Here is a 25,110-nt window from a genome sequence, read left to right as displayed (position 1 = left end):
CACAGGTTACATGCGATGTTAAAGGATAATGTTCTGTTTTCCACAAAGACAAACCAACATCACAAAGAAAAGAAAGAACATTTTCAGCAAAAGCTACTGGGTTGCTTCACAGTCTCAGGTGAATTAATTCTATTGGAAAGATTCACACTTTGGAAATACACATCTAACGAAAACATATACAAATAAACACAGAAGACTTTGAGGAACACTAGCTGCAAAAACCACTTCAGAAGCAAATGATTTTAGAAGCTGCAAACATGGACAATTAGTAGCATTTCTGAAAGCTGAAAGTCTAAATAGCTGTCAGCAACTCCACCAGCAAGTGTAAGTTATTTACAACAGCAAGCAGACAGATTATCAACATAACAGAAGCACTGATTAATTGTGTAGCCTAAACTGGCAACAAAAACAGTGTAAAGCCCTGTATGTGTGAATATTTATTTTTTAATAGGTACATTTCAGTTCCAAGTTTTCCTTCTTTATATAATAACAATTTAATCAAATTGCTCTTTTAGTTTTTGAGTCCTTAAAAGTAAAACCCTGACTTTGTAGATAGCCTCAAAAAGACACTTAAAATTTCTGAGTAACAGTGAGATACTTAACAGAGACTAAGAACTATTTTAGAGTTTCCTGCAACAGTTACAGAACAAGATGCTTTCGTTGCAATATTCTACCGTAACACCACAACCCTCCAGCTTAGATTCCAAAATATTGTATAGCTCTCAGGAAAGCTCAGGTGAAGACCTTCCACTGAATTTGGTATGTATAGACTTCTTCGTGTCACATTACATATATTATAGATCTTTAAGACAAGTAGAGAATCTGAAGAATTTTTACATTCAATGATTATATTCAGAACCTGTTCCAACTGTACAGGACTTCTCAAAAAGGCAAGAAACAATTTATCTTCAAAAGTATCTACTGAATCTGCTGATTTTGATTGTATGGAGTCCTACATGACAAATCACAGAACTTGCTGAAGAGGAATCAAGCCAGTTTGCAGAGATGAAAGCCATCCACTTGGCTTTAGGTAGCGCCGAACAACAAGAACAAAAATTGCCAGTGCTTTACTTCTATACTGACTCATGGATGGTGGCAAATGCTCTGTGGGATAGCTACAGCAATGGAAGCTGATCAACTGGTAGTGCAGTGCATGTGGGCTGCTGAACTATGAGCAGAGAGGAACCTCGTAAGGTTCAGCAAGGGTAAGTGCAGAGTCCTGAATTTCAGGAGGAACAACCTCATGCACCAGTACACACTGGGGGTTGACCTGCTGGAGAGCAGCTCTGGGAGTCCTGGTTGACAACAAACATGAGTCAGCAATGGGTGACGGAGCAGCAGAACGAGTTGCCCAGATGGGTTGTTGAGTCTCCTTCTCTGAAGACACTCAAAACCCACCTGGACGAGTTGCTGTGTGATCCTCTCTAGGAGGTCCTGCTCTGGCAGGGGGGTTGGACTAGATAATCTCTCAAGGTCCCTTCCCATCCTTAAGATTCTGTGATTTTGTAAATGTGCCCTCATGGCCTAGAAGGACAGGGATCATTCTAGGATGCATCAAGAAGAGTGTGGCCAGAAGGTCGAGGGAGGTTCTCCTCCCTCTCTCTCATCCCTGGACGAGGCCTCATCTGGCGTACTGTGTCCAGCTATGGGCTCCCCAGCTCAACAGGACAGGGAACTTCTGGAGAGAGTCTAGCACAGGGCTACCAAGATTATGAGGGGACTGGAGCATCTTCCTTATGAGGAAAGGCTGCAGGAACTGGGGCTGTTCAGCCCGGAGAAGAGGAGACTGAGGGGGAACCTCATTAATACTTACAAGTATTTGAAAGGTCGATGTCAAGGGGATGGGGCGACACTTTTTTCTGTAATGTCCAGTGACAGGACTAGGGGTAAGGGACAAATGCTGGAACAGAAAAAGTTCCACTTAAACCTGAGCAAAAACTTCTTTAGTTTGAAGGTGAGGGAGTCCTGGCACAGGTTACCCAGGGAGGATGTGGAGTCTCCTTCTCCAGATGTTTCCAAAATCTGCCTGGACGCGTTTCTGGATCTGCTTTGACAGGGGGATTGGACTAGGTGATCTGTAGAGGTCCCTTCCAACCCCTACCATTCTATGATTCTACAATTCTATGATATTGCTGCTCTGCTAGAGAACCTGGTTGTAAAAGTATGCCATGTATGCCAGATATGTATGCCAGATATGCAAGAGTTGGGTCACTGAAAAACATTGAAATAATGAATAGGTAGACAAGGCTGCTAGAAGTGGCTAGGGTAGATCTGGATTGGGAACATAAGGGTGAGCTATTTATAGGTTGATGGGCCCATGACACAATCAGCACAACTAGGAAGGGATGCAACATACAAATGGGCTTGTGATTGAGGGCTTTGCTTGACTATTGGTGCCATCACAGAGGTTATCCATGAATGTCAAACACAGCAAGTTAAGTAGCTAAAGCCTTTTTTGTATAGAGGGCAATGGCTCAAATATCAATATGAGGAAGCCTGGCAGACTGATTATGTCCCGCTACCATAAACTCACGATGGCAAGCACCATGTGCTCACAACGGTGGACGTAACTACTGGATGTTTGGAAACACCTTGTGACTCACGCCACTGCCCAGAACACTATCTGGGGCCTTCAAAGCAACTCCTATGGTGACACAGTACCTCTGAAAGACTTGAATCAGACAATGGGACTCATTTCTGAAACAATCTCACAGACACCTGGGCCAAAGAGCATGGCACTAAGGGGGTATACCGCATCCCCTATCATACAACAGTCCTTGGGAAAATTCAATGGTACAATGAACTGTTGAAAACTACAATGAAAGCCATAGGTTCAGGGACATTAAAGCTTTGTGATGCAAATTTAGAAGAAGCCACTTGACTAGGTAACATTAGAGGATCTGCTAGTCAATCTGGCCCTACCCAATCAAAACCCCTGTGCACTATGGAAGGAGATAAGATTCCTGTACTAAATAAAACAAACTTGTAGGGAAAAAATAGTCTGAGTTATTCCTTCCTTGGCAAAGAATAAACTTATTCATGGGTCCTGGGTAATGCAGAAGGTTGGAGTAGTCCAATGAGACTTGTATACCTCAAGGGGATTTAATCTTGGGTGAAAAGAATTCACAATTTGAGTTGCATGTTATGGAAAGTACTGTATCAGGAGCTACTCGAACCAATGGAAAAGAAGCATTGTAAAATGCAGTGCAAGTGCAGCCATGACCAGACCTGAGCTGGCTTTGGTGCCTAAGAACCCCACACAACATACCACCTTCTCCTGTCCTGAATGACCACAATAACAGGTGGAGCCCAAAGTCATGGTCTAAATGAACTCAGTGAACATTCTGTGGACCTTTAACAGACATTGCACGGGGGTGGACTATGGACCAAAGGAATTATCTCTGTGTACTATGTCAAAGGATGGGAAGAGGGAGGTAATGGTTAATGAGGAAAGCATGCGACCTGAGTATGACATAAATGGTAGGGAAAAAAGGGTGGAGAATGTGTTGGCTTTGGCAGGGGTAAAGTTAATTTTCTTCACAGTAGTTAGTATGGGGCTCTGTTTTGGATTTATGTTGAACACAGCATTCCTTACAGTGATGTTCTCATTCTTGCTGAGCAGTTATACAGAATCAAAGCCTTTTGATTCTTGCACCACCCCGCCAGTGAGTGGACTGGTGCAGGACAAGAAGCCAGGAGGGGACACAGGCAGAACAGCTGACCCCAACTGACCAAAGGGATTTTCCAGACCATATGATATTGCATCAAATGATAAACTAGGGGGAAGGTTGGCTGGAGTCTGCTGCTCAGGGACTCACTGGGCATCAGCTGGTTGGTGGTGAGCAATTGTTTCCATTTACATAATTTGTCTTTCTAGGGTTTTGTTTTTCTCTGTTGTTTTTCTTTTCAGTACAATATATTATATTATTTCAGTTCAATTGTTAAACTTTTCTTATTCCAATCCAGGAGTTTTCTCACTCTTACCCTTACAATTCCCTTCTCCTCATTCTGTTTTGGGGAGGAGAGTGAGTAAGCAGCTGTGTGGTACTCAGTTGCCAGCTGAGGTTAAGCCATGACATCCAGCTACCAGCCAGACCTCAACATGTTGGAAGTCTAGACTCAAGAAGAAACTTACGCCCTCATCCAATGAAAGACGACAGAAATACTTGATCTGGAACCCAGCTGGCTGTGGTTGCTGGCATGCAAAAAGTCTGCCCTTGGCCAACAGACAACTGCAAGGATGAACATGTCCTGGTTTTGACTAGTTCTGACAATAACCAGGGGGATGAATCAGACTGGTAGGAAAATATATAAAAGGAAAGAACTTGGAATGCCCCTGGGCCCCATACTTCCTTCAAGCTCAGAGACCTGACATAAATCCTCTGTATTGTTTCTTTCCAGTAGGACTTTTTTAGCTTCTCTAAGTAAATGCCTGTTGATTGTTGTTTATCACGTCTCTAAAACATCAAGTTGCAGAAAAACACCACATGTGCCAGAGGCATGATTCACACTTTACAGATGCTTATATTCATTCCTCACCCAAATGTAGGCTGTCGGGGGGGCACTACAGAATATTCCTCATGCTACAAGAATACGGATGAAAATTCTTTGGGTCATCAAAATAACTGACACATGTACTGAAGTGAGAGATGGTGTTAGCTCTTCTTTGTCCTATCCCAAGGAAGAAATTTGATGACTGATGTGCTGCTGCTTGTGCCAGTGTCATTTTCTGTAACAGTTACACACACAGCTAATGTCGTGTCAGTTTTCATGGATCCAGCTGGCCAGCTCATCAGGTTTGTGTACAATGGGATGTGTGAAAACCACTAGAAGATAAACACTCCAGATACTCCAAGTTGCTTTGTACTTGGTACAGATCTTTGCTGAACAGAGGCAAAGATGACAGATTTATCCCCTCTAGAATCAGAGTTGAGGTGTTTCATTGCCAGGGCTTTTGCTAACACCAGAGGTCTCAATTAACTTTTTAATAGTTTCCTCTTCCTGATAAAACCAGAGGAATTTTCGTTACTGGTACACTCGTCATAAAAATCAATCTCTGTGTGTGTCTCTTCTAGATGAGAATCAAGTTGCACTGAATAAAGAGACACATTTTGACTTGTGACATGTGCACACAGAACAAGAGGGAATGGCAGAGTAGTTTCTCTCTGCTTCCAGAAAGTATCCTCAGTGTCTATCAAATAGCTGCTTAAGGCCATTTCATTAAGGACTGACCTTACCACATTCCTCATTCTTCTACTTTATTTACTTATCTTTTCTTGATGGGGACAGGGAAATATGCACACATGAAAATCATTACTGAGTAAATAAAAACTTATTTGAAAAGTAAACCTCCAGAACCAATATTGAAGCTACTAGCTTCAGTCTCACTGCAACAACAGTAAGATGGTCCTTCTTGACCCCTGACTTCTTTTGCGATTACATAGGAACGCTCCGAGGAGCTCGTGGCTTTAGGAAAGGCACCTACTCTTACAGAATAAAGAATAATTCACATTATATTCTGTTTCCGGCACTGTCACAGCTCTTGGGATATGAATACCTTGCACTGTAGGTATTTATGCATATGCATACCAAATAAAAATGTAAGTATGTGTCAGGAGTGCATTTTAATATTGCTTTATGAATATCCATTACACTTGTGACATGTCCTTGCTGTTTATTAGAACTCAAGTAAGAAGTTACTGTATCTGGTGTTGCCTGCAATAATTTACATCTCCCTAGGGATAAGGGTGCTAAGCTTTCATCAAACCACTTATACTTGGCACCAAAACTGAGAAATTATAGCTATGTCTCATACTTTGTCTTTTAAGGATGTGGCATGTTTATTACTTGCAAGAGGAAAATGACTCCTGCAATGATGTTTTAAAATCACTGGTTTCAGACAAAACCTGAAGTGCTAGCTATAAAAGACAAAAGTTAGATTTGTATACAGCTCCTATCTCCATGATATGTAAGCACAAAAGCCCCAGGCAGAAAACCACTCTTTTCCTACTCTTTCTCTTAGCAGGACAGTGGGGTAATGGAAATTTCAGTCAACAGTTTGGAAAAGTTTCCACAAACATTTGCTTCTGTATTAACAACTCCTGGGTATTAATCCAGAAAGTTATTATTCAAATTTGAATTGCAGAAATAAAGTGCAAAAACAAGTAACAATCTTCAAACTACAAGAGTAGGTAATGAGAGCTTGGTTTAGACTTGTAACTCGTAAAATCATAGACTTAGTCCTACATTGCCCTTGCCTAACATGTAAATACAAAATTCAGAGCAGTTTGGAAAAAGACATCAAAACACTAACAACAAAACCAAAACTTCAATAACCAACTATGTGCACAAGTGTAATTAGGAAATTGGTCTTCAGCTACAAAAACAAAATGTTAACACTAAATGCATAAAGCCGTCCAATAAAATACATTCTTTGCATCAAATGAGGGATATGATAATTACAAATACTCTCCATAAATCTGAAAAGTAATGTAATAGAAAATGAACAGCCAATAAAATATGAACAATTTGGAAAAAATTCAAGCTATTCCTTCTGAAATACAAAATTATATTGGTCTCATTAATCAGTTCAGAGTGTTTTATTAGTGAATGGAAATTGCTTCCTTGTATTTTTTACAAGGTAGTTTCTTCTATTGACTCAATAGGTCTCCTTTCTACATGTTAAGAAAACAATGAAACAAAATATCTATAATTAAAAAAAACTAAAGGGGTATACAGATTCGAAGAATTATATATACTAAATGTGAAATCGACTCTGTGTGTGGTTTTTTGTTTTATTTACTTATTTATTTATTTGTGTGATTGTCTGTAAATCTTAATACACCCTGGTTAATTTGTGATTTTGATACTCAGTATCTTATTGCACTATACATGTAATAATGACATGCTTAAAAGATAGTTGAAAAATATGACTGAGCAATTGCCAGGTTGATTAACTCATAATATAATCATGAGCAAAATTCTCACAAGTTTCTAAAATACGACGGACATTAAAAAACAATAGATGTGATTTACCCTGCGCTTTAAATAAATATTTCCCTATTTTTTTTTTCTTGAGGAAATAATAGCCTCTAGGCAGTGAAATCCCTTAAAAGTGCAAACATCTGGTGGCAAATGTGTAGAGACAACCACTCAGACTTGTCAAAGATGTTTCTACTAGCATACAAGAGAAAACACTGAAGAAAGAGTGGTGAAGGATCATTTGAAGAAAGAGAAAAAGACTGCCAAAGGAAGGACAAAGAGAGCCAGGAGGACATAAAAGCAGCAGCTACCCTGTTTTTGCAATTCATTTCAAAGAGCAATTCTGTTGTTTTTTTTTTTTTTTTTCCGACTGTGTTCCAGGGTGCCTCAGAACTACGTCGCCCATATATTCTTTCCTTTAAAGCAGACTGGTCCCCACCAGACTACTAGAGCATCGGGAGAAATCCCAGGACTTATGCCACAGACATTCACCTGCTCTGTGTTACAATGTCAGCTAATTTCCTCTGGCCACTTAAGCCCTTTGGAAACCAAAAGCATAACCAGAGGGCTGCTTTGCAGGGCTGCCACTTGTGATTGGAGGGTATGTGGCTGAGGGCACTGTGCACCACAGAACTGATAGGAAGGAACGTCAGGCCACTGAAGGGTCTGCTGAATGACTGGTTAGGGTGCAGGCAGTACAACTATTGAGTTAACTGCCAGGCAAAATTAACTATCGAGCTTTCTCTGAGGAGATAAATAGTTTCTCCGCTCCAGAAAGACTCTTAGGTGTGATCTTACTTGCACACAATCTGAGAATTGCCAAGGCAGTGTTGTGCATCTACACACCCTCATTTTTTTGGTAAAAGCTTTCATGCACTAGATAAAATGTTGTTTTCCTCAGCACATCTAAACTCTTTTTATCCTTTGTCCATCAATTGATCATTCATTGCGCATGCAGGCACAAACGTGTCACCGTCATTGCAATCATATCCTGATGCTACTCTAATATTATGATCCTTCCACTTACACAAAAAGCAGTCTTTTACATACAGCGATGCTGTTGGAGTCCTACATACTGACTGCCTGTCACCTCTTGAACAAAAATACTTTGTCTAATGGGACTACCTGAGCATGAAAAAACACAGAGAATGCAGTTCCTCAGATTGCTTTCATGAATTCATTTATATCATTAATATCTTCAGAGAAATCTGCAATTCCAAACTTGACTTTTGTCTGTTAAAAATCTGACTTTTAAAATACCATCTAATAACATTAACAAAATTCCGAGGGAAAAAAAAATTAAGATACTTATTTCTAAAACATATTCAGTTCTATACCAATCATTAGTTTCAGCTACTTAAAATGCAGCCATGTGCACAATACTGTGCATTATGAGCAGGAATACAAAACTGTATGAAGTGGAATTAAAACAGATAGAGAAAATGGTTGGGGAAAAGCACAAATCCAGATGTTAACTTTCGCACAGTGAGTGTAAAGAGCCACTTGATATCAAACTCTCACTTTTAAGACTCTGGCATTTCAGGTTAAGTGGGAGCATCTCACTGAGAAGTCTGGAATCAGCTACTCTCTATAGCAAAAGTGGTCACGTTTCAGGAAATTAGTGCCATTACTGGCACCAACACCTCCTTCACTTCTGCTTTTAATCCTCTTATAGGGATATTAAGGTACCCAGGAATATCTCAGTTCCCTGGGGCAGGACAAGTAGCCCAGCAACCAAAAGGTTAAGATTATCCTGTGCCGTTAAAACCACCTGAGATTGACACTTTTCTGTGTCTTTATCTCCCATTGTCCTCTCTGCAATGGCAAATTCCCCCAATAACCACAGCAGTCATCAAGAGAAAAAAGTCTGCCAGGTTTTTTTTGATCAATTTTCATCCCTTCTAACAGCTTTCCTGCCGCAAGAGCCTAAGAGGGATCAGAGGCAGGCAGGATGTTAGTTTTCATCCCCAATTATAAAGGAACTAGACTTCTTATAAGTGTTCATGTTTGTGTTTTTGCTGACCTTTCTACAGATGGCTGGAAAATTCTCAGAACAGAATCGAAGGTTTAAAGAATGTTCTGGATAACGAGGGCTGTAATATGGATTAGAAGCGTAATTTTTTTTTTTTTTTTGCTCCAAAAAACATACACACTGCACAGAATTCCATTCCTTTAATGTGAAGGCACTACTATTAAAAAAGAAATACGACATAGTTATTTTAATTATGTAAAACTGCAATTGGCATTTATTGCACAGGGCTTCAGAGGGATAGGAGCATGGGATGGAAAGCTGGATTTTTCATTAAATAGCTGCCCCAAGGCAGATATATTCTGAACAAAGCACCTTTTCATGAGACATACCTGTCCCATGGAGAGAACAACAAAGAGAATGAGGAAGGGGAGGTGGGAAGCGTGAACAAGGAGAGAATCTTATGAAAAGATGCCATTAGAAAAGAGAAAAAAAGAATAAAAGAGAAAGTAGGAAGTGGGACGGAGTTGCATGGTATGGTCTAATAAAGGTTAAATGACTTAATAAGAAAGCCTTCAAAGAAGAAGGGGCAAAAGGAGGGAAAGGAGGAAATTAAAAAGCACATTTAAGGATGAGAAGGATTAAATCTAAGATGAAACAAGAGGAAAAAAACCCAACAAAATCTCTCTGAAGAATGGGAAGGAAAAGACAATAAAATCATGCCTATGCATACAGATGACTTCAGGGAGCAAAAGGCTTGTGCCCGTTTTTGTCTGTTGTATTGAACATTTGATTATCTGGCATTCCTCAGCACTTCTGACTGCTTAAGGAGCATTAAAAGGATGAGTCATTGGGGATGGAGGTAAGAGGCAGACAAGGCCAGGATGGTTTCTACTTTTTCATCTCCACTTACTGCTTTGCTGCAAGGTGTCTACCAGCAGCTAGGCTCAGAAAGAGCCCAGAAAGAACATCTCCTTGTCTATTTTTCCAAGTTGAGGGATGGTATAATAAAAAACCTGTTCACTAATCAGTTGCAAACGCTCCTAGGGGGACAAGACATTCATGCCTACCTCTCCATAAGAGATCTGAACATTTGACAACACCAGAAACTGACAAGGGGTGGTGAATGAACAGTTTCCATTATTCATTCATTTACTTTTCCACATGCTGAAAATGTGCTTATGATACCTGCTGATAGTCCACAGCAGTAATATAGCAACAGAAACCATCATACAGACTATGGTAAACAATGAATACACCAAGAAAAAAGAACTTAATTTTCTAGTACCTTCTGTGGATTCAAAACTAGACGCTTTGGAAACAGCACACCGTTGTAGAATTATTAGCCTACAAATCTGTAGCAGAGCTTTGCTCTCGGAGGCAGAAATAATGGAAAAAAAACCGGTCTGATACTTATGTCAGCAAAGAACACACTTTTGAGTGGTCGAAATACTGGACCTGCTACTATTTTCTCCCCTTGCTACTCAGCATCTCCCAAGGAACCTAGCATTGGTGAGGCAGCAAATGAGCACTGAATCCTGACGTTTGCATTCCATACTTCATAACTCTTGAGAGCTTTTTCCAAAGGCCTTTTGCAGATGTCACTGAATTGTTTATAGAATCATAGAATGGTAGGGGTTGAGATCATCTAGTCCTGCTCAAGCAGGTCCACCTAGATCAGGTCATACAGGAACGTGTTCAGGCAGGTTTTGAAAACCTCCAGGGAAGGAGAGTCCAAACCCTCCCTGGGCAGCCTGTTCCAATGCTACATCACCCTCACAGAAAAATAGTTTTTTCTTATGCTTAAATGGAACTTTTTGTGTTCCAGCTTCATCTCATTAACCCTTGTCCAGTCACTAGATACAACAGAAAAAAGTGATGTCTCAACCTCCCGACATCCACCAGTTAAATATTTGTAAATATTAATAAGTTCGAGTCTTTGTAACCAGAGTCATGTATTTTTCACATTTTTTAAAATATACTTCAAGTTCTGTTGTAACCATGGAAGTACTGTACCAGGAATCAGAAATATAAGCACAGAGTAATGACAACCTAATTCTGCCAGGATTTAAGTCTTTATTTGCACTTTTGTAAACTAAGTCACTAATCAGCATCAAAGTTAGTGCACTGATTATAGACAATATAGTATTCACATTCTATTATTTCTGGATCAATGCCAGAAAAAAATACTACTAGCTACACACACTAAAAAAGCTAATAATCTTTTGATCATTATCTTGGTTTTTTTTAGGCCTTCAAATTTCTTGAATTTTTAGTGGACGCAGTATCCTATCCGTCTCTTCAAAATACATACCTAAATACCTGCTAGTTTAAAATTCCAGGTGAAAAGTTCCTAGTCACTGTTTGCTCCTTTCACATATGACAGAACAGATTAAATCTGGGGCAGAACATCATACAAGAACATCAACTTTGCTAAAGGTTGCATGAAGGATATGGAAGCTTCTCCAACTTCCCTAGCACAGAAGTGGTACTTCAGGGTGCTTATTTATGTGGTTAAAATGCTTAGTTTTAGGTACTTTATTAGCTTGCATTTTAATCCTCCTGAGGAATTTTCCACACACAAAAGGGAAAATAAAAAATTATCTAGTCTGTTGTGGCCATGATCATAAATAATCTTTATACAGTAATGAAGCAAAGCTGCACTCAAAGTTCACAATTGAATCGAAAGAACTACCACATCAATTTATTTAACACAAATTTTGATCCGAGTATTACTAATGATAAAAGCAACTGGATAAAACTGGACTGGCTGTACTGTTTTAATCAGATATTATTCTACTGGTCTTTCTCTACATCACTAGCTATTTTAATGTCTAGCTAACAGTGTAAATAACTGCAATAAGGGAGGGAAGAATTCCCTTTCAGGCTCAACACAATACAAGCACACTGGCTGATTCCTCCACCCTGCCCAGGAATGTCCCTCAGGGCCTCCTGTCCCAGAAGGTTTGCAAAGCAGTTTATTTTAGAGGGCTTTTTGGAAGGTAGAAAGGAGTTTTAAAAATATTTAACCCATTGTCCCTTCTGCCTTCAGGTTTACTGGCTTAGGCACACAGTAGCCAGATTTCACTACAATTAGGAGAGACAAAAAGACTTGTAAATGGGAGACTAGATTTAAACAAGAAATAATCCAACTGGAGTGAGGAAGAGATCCATACATGAGGCTGTGGAGCATTCTGATGCCAATTATTTTGAGTTATTCATACAAAACTCTAAACAAACAGAAAAAATATAGGAGCCACTGATTAAAGGCCTTGAGGAAACAGATCAGGAAGGGCATCTGAAGAAAAAAACTGCAGTGAATTTTGAGAACTATATATTAAAGGGCATAAGTAACAACTTTATACTGTTATCTCTTGAAAAATGCATTATAAAGACCTGAGAAGGAAGTATTATCTTTGAATTAGCCAGGTAAATATGACAAAAATGATGCACACCTGGAAATCTAAAGGACTTGAAAAATAAAGTTTATGAGGGACCAATCATTGTTTCTATCAGTGGGTATTTTTAATCTCAGAATTGTTTTATATTCAGATGTCAAGAAGGTTAAAAAATGATGATGTACTTCTTTCTACTTCTTCAGCACCAACAAAAATTACTTTGAAGTTAATTAATGGAAACCAGATCAAATGTTCGCAATCACAAGCAACTTCTTTAGTAATATACTGTGGCTTTAAGAAACTTTCAGCTTTTCCGTTTTTAACATATCCATCTAGAGTGTCTGTTGGCAAATTAGCAGCGGGTTGGAAAGAGGTGAAGAATATGATAATATACAAGTGTGAATTTCATAAAGTCTGTTGCTCTCACTATGCTATAAACTTTTGGCCAGTAAAACAATGTAAGTACTTAGCTTCAAAACCCCACGTTGTGCATCTCATCCCAGTAGCAATTGCAGCAAGAGTCCAGCTGTAAAAATCTGATGGAGCTGCTGTGCAGATTCAAAGAATCAAAAGCGCAATTCATTAGAAGTGCTTCACTTGCTTTCTGAAACATTTTCAATGCTGGTGTACACAGAGAGAGGGATGCAAGGTCACCCCTATCATTGCCTTTTCAATGCTCAACAGAAGACAAGCTACCAGAAAGTAATCCACAGACTCAAGAAATACCATAAACTGTATTTTAAACCTTTCCTGAACACCCTATGGGACAACACTGAGGAGAAAGAGGGGAATATGTGACAAAAGACCTTGTGGTCTTTGGATTTAAGAACGAACAGAACAACAGGCCCACTTACATCAACTACCAGCAACAAAATAAAGGGAAAGCTGTACATTTCTTTGAAGCTTTCTCAATGAACTAAGATTCAAAGTCATAGCAATAGTCAAGTCAGTCTTCTATATATTCAGCTATCAGAAGTTTTCTACAAATAAATTCTTTTATATGTTGTTTGAATAGATACTGCAGTATTAAATTCAAGCTTTAAGAAACATATATAAAATAATATTTACGAGAATATTTCATGTGGAGTCTCCAGGTTTTGGCAATGATGGGTTAAGTTTACTCCTGATTATTGCAAAAGTACCTATTGACAAAAGGATGAGTTGGACTGATTTAGGAATTTAGAATAACTGAGTTCCTTTTAATTTGCAAGTACTTTGCACTTATAGTACTTCCAAATTGAGGGTTTTTTTAATGACAAGAAAATATCCTGTTACATACACAGAACTGTTCTTTGACACTGTAACTTGCTGCTAACTGTTATGGGATTTATCTTCAAGAGAGGAATAGCAATAAAAAGGCAAATTAATTCATTTTTCTGGAGCCATAGCAGGGATACTAGGGTAAACACACAGAATTCCCATGGCGAGAATATTTTTAGTCCTTTGTAAGAAATGATCAGCAACTTAGCAGAGAGGAAAAAGCCTTTTTTTTTTTCCTCCTGGCTCAGAGAACGTATCTCATACCTATGAATTCTAACAAATAAAATAATTCTACCAATTACTTTGCTACATTCCAGAATGCATAGTCAAGTATGTAATGCAATAAACTATGCCTGAATGGTCTGTTTACCCCACAGCAAGTTACAAGGAAAACTCTTTCCCCTTAAAGGACTTGTCTCTTTGGAGCAAGCAGGCTGGCAAAAAGCCAAGGGAAGCTGGTGCTTAAGCAACCAAGACTGAGCAGTGCCTGTGTGCATTGCAGTCTCAGCCAACCGCAGTAAATGTTATTGGAGTTTTTGTGCTGTAAAATTGCTGCTTTCATGCCCACTGCATCTGACAATAGGAATCCTTGGCCTTGCATGAGAGAGAAAGACTGATGTGCCTTCTAGTCAGATCTCTGCATCCTTAAAAAGGAGGGTTATTGCTCCTGTGTAACTCCTAATGGCTTAGTGACAAAGAAATTCATGTCAATCCTACGTCAGATACTGAAAGATAGTAAATGGAGAAATCTTTTGTGTATGAGGTAGAAGAACAGAGAAATTACGCTTTAAGCATAGGCTTTCAGCTTTTAAAATCACCGATAATATTTAAAAAGATAAAGAATGTTAAATTAAAGGCACCAAATGTTTAGCCTTTTATTTTTCAAAGCAACTTTGAGACAAGCTCTGTTTTCTCAGTCATCCAATGCATATCCATACATTTTTTGCTTAATGACTCAAGCACAAAATCCTCAGTATTTCCCCTGTGCAAGACAAGCATCTGCAAGCTGAATTTGTGAGACTCCTGTTTATTTCCAGCAAGCATCATTGTTTAAAGCACTAAAACATCATCCTCCAACTTACAGCTGTCCAAAACTGAGTTAAAATGGAAGCCAAAAAGAAGACAAATTAGATTTTTAATTTTTGTTAAATGCTCTACTTTTTTACTGTAGAGACTTTTTCAATCCTACAGAATAAAACATGTGTTGCAGTTGCATTACAATGACTTGACTCCTGTATTAACCATCACTGGCAACTTCTATTTAATCCAAGAGCAACCTGTCTGTCCTCAGAAGTGCAGAATCAGGCCTTAGTAATCATCAGCATTCAGCAGAATTAAGGAATAAATCAGTCACTTTATGTATTTGTACAGTTTTCTTCAACAGTAACTAAAGACTCAGGCCCATCTGAAGGAAGAAAGTTTTCCACAATCAACAGGAGCTGGCAGACATGCGGTGCTCTCCAAAACATCAACTCCTTACAATGAGCATGAACAACTAATTCTAATTCAACTGAAACAAACACAAAAATTAAATGACTGACCAAGCTTTCACAGATTGGAAAATCCCATAACTTTCAGAAAAACAACTTCCAGCACAAACAGCCAAAGACGATGAAACCAGAAGATTTAAAAAAAAAATAGGGGGGGTGAAAAAAGATTTTATCAGAACTCTTTTAACAACCTTCATCTCATTTTTATGTTTCTTGAAGAACTTTTGTATTCTCAAAGCTATCAAGGCTTGGTGAGCATCAGAAGCAATAAGAGCTTGTAAAACTAAGTTCAGGCTGTTGCCACTAAGTGATGAAGAAATGGGAGCAAGTGTAAGATCTTGAGCACTCTCTTCTTAAATAAAGCTTTAATAAAAACCTTGTATTGTGGTAGAGTTAAAAATATTGGACTTTTCCCTGAAATAAAATAATGAAAAACCGTAAATATCAGAGTTTAATGTAGTGATGACAGTGTTAGGTTAGTGGTTGGACTTGATGATCTTAAAGGCTTTTTCCAACTGTAACGATTCTATGATGCAAGACACTTGGTCTGATCCTGACCTCAAACAAGTTATTTGCTATGTGCCTGCACACCATTTCTATCTCTAGAAGTCAGCCTAAGCTGGATAAGGTCCTCATCTCTGTAATTTATAATGAAAATAAACTCTCTATGTTTCCTTCTTCTTTCACCTCTATACTGCAAACTGACTTCTGCCATAAACTCGGTAGAGTCTACTTTCCCTCACGAGAACAGTACATGTCCATTTCCAATCACAACTTCAGGATTCTTCTGTTAACAAATTGTGACAGGATTTAAAATCAAGCTACTTATCTTGCAAGCAGAAATGTCTGTTCTGCAATCAAGCTAGTCACACGAAACGATGTGTGTGTAAGAGCTGGCAAGCAGGGAAGGGATGCATTTTTGACACTCATGTTCATCTATACTGCCAGGTACATGTTTGTTCAGTTTAAGTGATCTGACATTTGAATGCAGCTTTCTTCCTTTGATAAAACTATATACTGCTTTTCTATTGCACTGCATTTCAGAATCAATTTATCTTCACAGATTTTCTTAACTTGCATGATTTTTTGTAATACGACTTTTTTACGGGGAAGGGAGGAGGAGAGGAAATGTCTCTACATCAGATTGTATCCACAGAATGATACACAGTTGGCAGGTTGTCCCATCTGGCATGCATTCAAGTATAAGATGGATAATTTATCACTCTGAATCCTTTGATTTGTGAAGAGGCCGAAATCATCTTTGGAAAGATGATTTGCAGCTAATGATACAGGAGGTGTGGGGGAGAATGTTCTTTGATGGCTACAAAGGCCAGAATCTGAGGAGAAATAATTGGTCTTGGCTCTTCTATTAAGTAACAGAGATCGAAAACTACAACAATCTGTAAGAAAAACATGACTTACAACAATCAGATATGAGAACTAATTGCCCACCACTTTGTAAAATTTGATTTTGGAGGGGTGAGGGTGAGATTGGGGAATTGTAATTTGCTCTTGGCAAACAGACTGAATGCTTAATTAAACTGAACAAATGTACATTTTTGTATATTAAGGGAACAATGTTGACAGAAATTTGGCTTAAAAACTGAAGAGGATAAAAAGATCGATTCATGAAATTGAGGTCAAGTATCAAAAAGGGATCAAAAATAAATTGGCTAGTATGCAAAGCACAATTTTTAAAGTTTTTAAAAGCAACTATATTTTCCTCAAGCATGTGCAACACATAAATTTGTCGATCTGTACCTAAAGGCTACTGGCCTTCTTGCATTGTCTGATTTTTTACTGTAAAGAGATTAAGTACCCCTGTAGCTACCAAGGAAGCCTGTAAGCACTGCTACACAGTGGCTGAAATACAACAGTTTCTTGCCTCAGAAAAAAAGCAAGCATGTATTTTTATAGCATGAATTTATTCCACATTTACAGAAAGCTTGTCAAATACCTCTACTCAGCACCATGGGCATTCTGAATTTATGGGTATCAAACATTTTTGCTTACGAAATATTTACATGAATATGCACATGCCCAGGAGACATCGGCAGTCTTCACTGAGAACAGGCAACTTTGTTTTGTAATTCTGTAGGACATAAAATGGCCCAGTAAGTGAGAAGGCAAAGTGTCTGTTTTGCAAGTCATTTATTGTGGAAGGTGTCCACAATTTCAAAGTGAACTCTGGGCTAAAGGACAAACTGTAGTTTCCTGTTATATTTAAACAGACAATGCAGTGCAACACCCATGCTGCTAATGAAACACACCTACCACAGCTTTAGTATGACAATGTTGTAACCTACAAACTCATGTAAACCTGATTTGAAATTCATGCAGGTATTACTAGAAAAGCTACAGGAAGTTGCCTCAGTACACCTTCTCCTAAGTGAATATAGGTTTCTTTTCAGTAGTATGACTCTCATTTTTATTTATTTTGATTTCATGTTACAAAGTGACAGTTTCTGTCACTTTTCTTGATACAGACTTAGGTATCTTAGATATCAATCTTGCCTGGCTGGCCAAAGTGTCCAATGGCATTTTGGCTTAATTACAGAATGGCTTGTATCAGAAACAGTGTGATCAGCAGGACCAGGGAAGTCATTGTACCCCTGTACTCAGCAACTCAGATATTGCGTTCAGTTCTGGGCCCTTCACTACAAGAAAGCCACTGAGGTTCTGGAGTTTTTTCAGAGACAGTCAACAAAGTTGGTGAAGGATTTACAGCACAAGTCCTATGAGGAGCGGCTAAGGGAACTGGGGATCTTCAGCCTGGAGAAGAGGAGGCTGAGAGGAGACATGACCACTCTCTACAACTACCTGAAAGGAGGTTGTAGTCAAGTGGGGATTGGTCCGAAGTCACAAGTGATAGGACATTCTATGACATGAGGAAATGTGCTCAAGTTGTGCCAGGGGAGGTTTAGACTGCAGATTAGGAAGTACTTTTTTACTGAGAGGCTTGTCAGACACTGGGATGGACTGCCTAGGAGATACCATCCCTTGAGATAGTATACAGACGCATAGATAAGGTGCTTGAGGGACATGGTTTAGTAGTGGGCTTGGCAGTGTTAAGTTATTGGTTGGACTTGATGACCTGAAAGGTCTTTTCGAACAAAAACGATTCTATGATTTTCGATTCTTAACCCAATTCACCGTTAGATAGTTTTTCCTGTTAATATGCCTTATCTTTCCTTTATTTTCATCCTGGTTTTTTTTAATTGTATCTCTAACATGGTATACAACATGTTCCATTTCATCTTGGTTTACTGGTTTCCCTTTGTCAGCACTTAATTAGTGTTTAGACTATGTACCGAGTCAAAGTTTTATTCTCTTATCTCTTCCCATATGTTAATATCTCTAATCTCCTAACTGTTTTCATGCAAATATATTTGAATAGTAAAATAAATGCCAATAATTTTAAACATAATAAGAGAATTTGACAGGTACTTTGAAAAAACCAAGAAGTCCAAATTCAAAACTTATACTGCATTGATGGAGTATATGACTCCCTCTTTGTTGATGTATCTGTAAACCCAACTCAAACTGTACTTCTAAGACTATGTTGCAGACTTATGTCTGATTCAAATTCTGTGTCACCACTTCTCAGATTTTCCTCAATACCTTGCATCTCCGACCAGCTTACATTTTTCAGTTCTAGTTCCACTTTATTAGTTTCTGGACATACAATTAATGATCATTCTCTGTCCTTTTCTATTAACATTTTGTCCCCAGTTGGCACTCAGATTCCTAACTATTTAGTATTATTAGGAAATTTTATTAGTGCCATTTTTATTCCTTCACCCATATAACTAATAACGATGTTAAATAAAACCAAGATTATAATATATCCCCATGATGTTCTTCAACACAATTCCTCCTAGTTTGATCTATTATTCTTAATTTATTATCACAGACTAATTCAAACCAAACAGGTCTGAATTCATTTTTCAAGTAACACATCTTAGGACTGGTGTGAGACCTGAAGACAAACTGTATGTACTGATACAACCACCACAAAACTTAATTTATCATGAACTATGAGGTAAGAGGTTAAAAAAAAAAATCTTATTAGATAATGTGTAAGATGACAGTGAAAAAAAAAAAAAGGTGTGTGGATACCCACAGTGTTTCTAGGGAATTTGGATGAACTGACACTTTGCAGAATGACAGAGATAAAATGAAGCAAATTTACACTTCACCAAGATAAAAAAAAAAAACTCAAAAAACCACCTCAAGCTAAACAGCTTTTAAGCTTTTGCTCTCCCACCATCATGTTTGTATTTCCTTTTTCCCCCAGGCACTTCCAACCCCACCCGCCCTTTCCCCTCCTGGCTCCTTTTATTCCCAAATAATTAGAACCACACTGCTGTTAATTACATGGTAGGTGACTGTCTAGCTGCTAAGTTCTAGTTCAGCAGCAGATGTAGTTTCCCTTATGGAATAACTATAGTAAAACAGGGATGGAACAAGGGCTGGGAAGAGCTCATCTGGCACTAAAGGAGGACTGTCTGAAAATTTCATGAGGTACTTCCCATGACGTTGGCTAGGACTGACTTAATTTGCAGTGGGTCTTTTCAATATCCACAGGTTCTCCAACCCGTGAATTGGAGAATTCCAATATTCTCTAGCATTCTTACAAGGGAGAAATCACATTCTCCTCTTCCCACCCTCACAGGGGGAAGAGCAGGTGCTGCAAAGGACGAAAAGATGCCTTAAAGTCACTTGTGTCTTCCACTAACATTTAACACAAATCCCTTCATGTACACTGGACAGAGTCATTCACACTTCACTTCTATTTGCACCTGCTAAGAAGGGAAAGGCAGAAAAGGAAATGGCAGATTGCTTTGTTACAGTGGTCACATCTTGCCATGGTTTTGCGAGGAGACGCTTTTGCTTCGTAACAGGAGGCTGCAGTGCAGGCCTGGTAAAGAGTTCTCGGACTTTTCCCCCAGCTCTGAGGTTCGGACCCACCTCCAGCCTGACTGGGCCAATCTGGTGCCTCTGCCATCACTATTTAAGGATGGGAATTTGAAGTGAGTAGGATGACATGATCGTGTGGACCTCACAGTCAGAGAAGGAAGAAGGAAGGAGGAACGCCAGACTGGAGATCCCTCTGCAACCTGTGGCAAGAACGCAGGCTGTACCCTTGCAATCCATGGAGGGCAATGGCAGGACTGAGAGCCACCAGCAGCTCTGGGTGAGTGTGCCTGGACGGGTAGGAGACTGTGTGAGGAGGTGGCCATGGCACAGGCCGTGCTGGAGAACCCGCGGGCCAGAGACACAGACAGGAGGAGGAGAGGAGCTGCAGCCCTCGGGATGAACACACGTTGGAGTGGCCTGTGCAGGGCTGCCGGGTGTGTGAGGTACCCTGTGCTGGAGCAGGGGAGACTGGCAAGGAACCTGTCTGCCCTGAGGAGAGACAAACGGCAGGATCCATCGAGAAAAGACTGACTGAAACTTCTATTCTCTGTCCTCCTGAGCCATTCATGGGGAGAGGAGATAAAGACACCGGGCTCAGGGCTCTGAACTCGGGGAAGAGGGGAGGGGTGTGGAGAAGGTGGTCTTAAAAGGCTGGTTGTGTTCTTCATTGTTGTATCACTTTGTTGTTTTCCGTTAATTATGTTTTGGTTGGTGGTGGATTAAATTATTTTCTGTTCTCTTCTCCAAGCTGAGTAGCTTTGTCTGTATTGTCCAAGATCATAAGCCGCCATTAAGCCCTCCCTGTCCTTTGTGACTTCTTAAGTCTGCGGTACTTAAGTCTAATTGTGGTCTTTTGTTCCTGGATGGGCCTGAACCATGACATACATTAATTGAGATATCTACACAGCAAAATAAAAAATTGTAGTTGGAGGTAAAAACTGAAGTGTAAAAAAAAAAAACGCCAAACCCTTAACAAAATTCACACCTACACCTTTCACGTGTGTTGCATCTGGTCATTACTGCTGCTAGGCTTGACCATTTGGTATGTGTTCTCTCAGGTATTCATACAAAAGCAGAAGGCTATGATTTTGGCTTCTCAACACTGTGGTATGATAAAACAATAATCATTTCTGTCTGACAGATACCCTTCCCATCAAATTCTAATGAGTCATCATGAACTGAAGTCCTCAATTGTGTTTATAAGAGAATTATGCCACTGAACATTTGTTGTCTGTAGTGAGATATCCTACGAGACCTCTGAATATGAAGTGTTCTTATAAGTTATTCAACCAGCCTTATTAGATTATTTTTTCTCCTTCATAAATTGAAATTCAGAGTTATAATCTAGATTTCACTTTTTTACTATTTTCTCCTTGCAGGAAAGCTTGGATATTTTCAATTGAAAAGTCCATCAACCTGCAACTCCTATGTGGCTGGATCAAATTCTTGTTTATTGTGTATCACTTGGCACATTCTTGATTAAGAACAACTGAAAACCACTTTACATTGAATTTTTTTTCAGATCTTCCCATCAGATGAACTATCATCACAAACTGCTAAGCAATATGAGAACCTTGTACAACTTAAATGCTCAAACACACTGTGTAGAAATGCTGCGGTGAAATACATTTATTTTGCATTTGATGATTCTGCCATAATATTTTCAACTTAAAGGGTAAAAGCCCTTAAATCTGAATTTCTAATCTAGATTTTTCATCTCTATTGCCAGCAGTAAGCAACTAGTAGTGTTGACAGTGAACACTTATCTTTTCTTCATAATCTCTGCTTAACAAGACTTTAGCACTGCCTTTCTCACACTAATAAACAGAATAACAGAAGCGTTTAGGTTGCAAAAGAACTTTAAGATCATTGAGTCCAACTGTTAACCTAGTAGTGCTATGTCCACCATTAGACCAGATCCTTAAATGCCATATCTACATGTCTGTGTGGAAGATAAGCTACTACTGATTTCAATCAATTCCCTGCCAAATTCTGACTAATCCATAATTTTTGGTGGAAAAAAATTAAAAAGCTTATCAAGATGCTTAAATACAGACTTTACATGACTTGTGTTGTTTGTAAGAAAAATGTATTACATAAAGAAATCCTTTCCACCTCAGTCACATTCAAGAATTGTCTTCTCCCAGCTCCTAGTTCACCATCCCTCTCTCTTAAATAACCATTTCTCTCCCCTGCAGATATGTTCCTATGCCCCTGTTTCTTATATTTCAGTTCACTATTCTTTCAAAAAACAATAAAACTAGTAAAAGGTTCTGAAATGAGCAGACAAACAGTTTGTCTGCTGGAACAGAGCCAGTATACTGTGTTGCACTGTGGAGAAGAGGATCAAGTAGAATAAATTGGACGTACTATGTAAATGTACGATGTACTATGAATACTGTTATGACTGGTGGTCCAAAAACTTACCTCCTCCTCAGTTTCACAACCTATTAACACACTGCTTTTACTGAAATTAAATGGCTCCTAGCAAACTGTCCACTGAAGTCCTGTCTTCATCTGAATTTTTAAAGCTACTAGTAGTACCTTCACAAAGACTTTTTCTTCTCATTTGGTGAGCACTTGACAACTGATTTTAGTAATTCTCATTTCTCTTTTAGCCAGTTCCTCAAATGAATGTTAATTCCCATTGGTTAACAAAACAAACAAATCAAACTCAAAGGCTTAAATTAATATAATTCTATATACATAATCAGATCCTTTACATTTTGAAGGAATTGATCAAATAAACTATATTGATGAAATGAACTCACACTGAAGGAAAACAAACAGATGTTTGCATAGACTACAGAGGGGGTAATTTAACTTGCTATTCACATAAAGTCAATATAACTGGTAAGAATTCAATAATATAATTGTTTTCATTCAGTACGTTTTTAATCCTAAATGCTTCACAAGTGATCACCAACCCCCTGCCAATATAAACACTGGACAAAATCATTCTGAATATGGCAGTGGAGTTATTTTATACACATTAACATTAGATAGCATGGAAAATTTAATTAATCCAGATGCAAAAGAAAAGACAACTGGTGATAAATCCCCACCCTTCCTTCTGGGAAAGTGCTACATACGCTGTACTACTTATCATTTTAGCTAAAATAAAAATATAATACTCAAATAAGACTGTGCCAAAGGCCATGATTAAATGATATTTTTTTTCTAGAGTAGATTTGGAGAGATCTACATACAGATAAAAAGGCTACACAACAAAGTAAATCATCGAGAAGAAAGTTGTAGCTAACTTAGCAATACTAGCTTAGTTATTGAATTCTCTTCTTGCCTGTTTTACAAAGAATGGTTTTTTTTACCCATCAATAGGCCAACAGTTTAAGATATGAGAAACCACGTCAAGTAGGTGTTCCAAGCAGTATTCGTATATGTGCTGAGTAGAAAGAATCTTTAAGTAACGTAAACCCTGATTCTGCAGCTGACTGCAGGGATAGAAGGCTGCTATCAGCACACCTACGGTCTTCTCTTTGGCCAGCAGAAAAGCAAATAAACACTTCTTAAATTGTGGCAATCACAAATACAGTATCTGTGGTTGACAAGTTGAAGCACTTCTAAAAACAAGTCTAGTATTGTGGAGAGCCAAAAAGATCATTGTCTTATACTGCCTGCACTACTAGATTATGAGTGTATATAAATCATTAATTTAATTCTTTGACAGTGGGAAGCAGAAACTTCAAGTACTTCTAGTGCAAATAGACAATGAAGAGGCAAATCTCAGACATGAGCAGATAAAGGAGATAGGAACACAGACGGAAGGGAGAGGGGACGGGAAAAGGAACATGTACTTAGTATGCTGCATTTCCTTTTGGCTTAGCAAAAGTATTACCAATGGCAACTCTCTCAACTTACACCACAGTGTTAACTTCTGTCCTCTTTGTTACCAAAATCCCCCTTATTTTGTCCTGCTGAAAGACCAAGACTTGACTTGCCATGGGACCAGCTGAAACTATTTTGACTAGTCTGCGATGAAAGGGGCTATGGAATTTTCCTCAAGGTTGGCAAACTCAGGCAGGCAAATTTGAAAATATTAGAAGCAGCAAAATGCTAAAACCTAGAGGAAAGATGAATCCTTCTTGAGACACTATGAGTTGTAAGAACTATTGAAACTTTTTAAGAGCCTTCTCTTGCTTTTGTATTTTTCATGTGTAGCGTAAGGGCTGGTGGATACAGTAATCTAAAAGTATTGACTTATGGAATCAAACTAGGCTACCTTTTAGATAATGTATACATTTTGTAACAGACTTAATTTCCTAGACATAAAGGAAAAGAGACATCTTCACAACATACCCTGAATATCACAATGTATTACTATTTATTTGGGAGTTATTCACAGACTAAATATTGAGCAAGTTGAACATGCAGAAAGAAACTTATCGTTGTTAATTTTACAGATCTTAACCCAAGCTCCTAACATGAAAGCAGAAGAAAAAAAAAAGAGGTTGTCAAATTTACATACACGGTTTCTCTCAGCAGGTTGGCCTTTTAAACATAACACCAAAATTGCAATCAAAGCTCAGAAGAGAAGCTCAAAGCTAGTATCTTTTGCTCTGCAAATCAGTTCTGTCCAATCAACTGATGTGCAATTTGTAGAAAAATATTTCTCCAAACTCCCTCTAGTGGTTCATCTGAAGGAAAGTTCTTTAAAATCAAAGGCCAGAAATAGTTCTTAGAAAATGAAGAAGCTTGTTCCAAGCTTTACAAAACTGCTGGGGCAGGGCTGTGAATTAACAAATTATTCTTCCAGTCTGCCTACCCGAAGAAAATCTGTTCACTCATACAACAAAAATGGAACTCTGTGCCTATTAAAAAAAAGCAGTAGTAAAAATGTGATTTCTTAGGGCACGTGTAAGTGGGCACTGGTGTTTCAAGTTCATGTTGCTCCTGTTGGTTACGAGAAATAGATAAATGACATCTCTCAGGAGTCACTGTTCCCTTCTCTAACCACACAGCTTTCTTTGTCTAGATCCCTCTCCTCAGTCTAGAGTGCCATATCCAGTAATGTATAAATTCTGTTCTTCTGTGTCAGGGAAACTAAAGAAATGTCTGGAACCTGCTCAACTTG

The 25,110-nt window shown here is 38.7% G+C and overlaps 1 protein-coding gene across 7 annotated transcripts in view; it reads right to left on the bottom strand.

Annotated features, from left to right (window-relative positions):
• TENM3 (teneurin transmembrane protein 3) overlaps positions 1-25,110 on the bottom strand; it is a 327,557-nt gene that overhangs the window by 151,238 nt on the left and 151,209 nt on the right. The gene's annotated exons all lie outside the window — the stretch shown is intronic.

This window comes from Colius striatus, chromosome 3 (assembly GCF_028858725.1).
Source record: "Colius striatus isolate bColStr4 chromosome 3, bColStr4.1.hap1, whole genome shotgun sequence".
Lineage (NCBI taxonomy): Eukaryota > Metazoa > Chordata > Aves > Coliiformes > Coliidae > Colius > Colius striatus.
The sequence above is the reverse complement of the archived record's forward strand: the minus strand, read 5'-3'. Positions and strand labels throughout refer to the sequence as shown.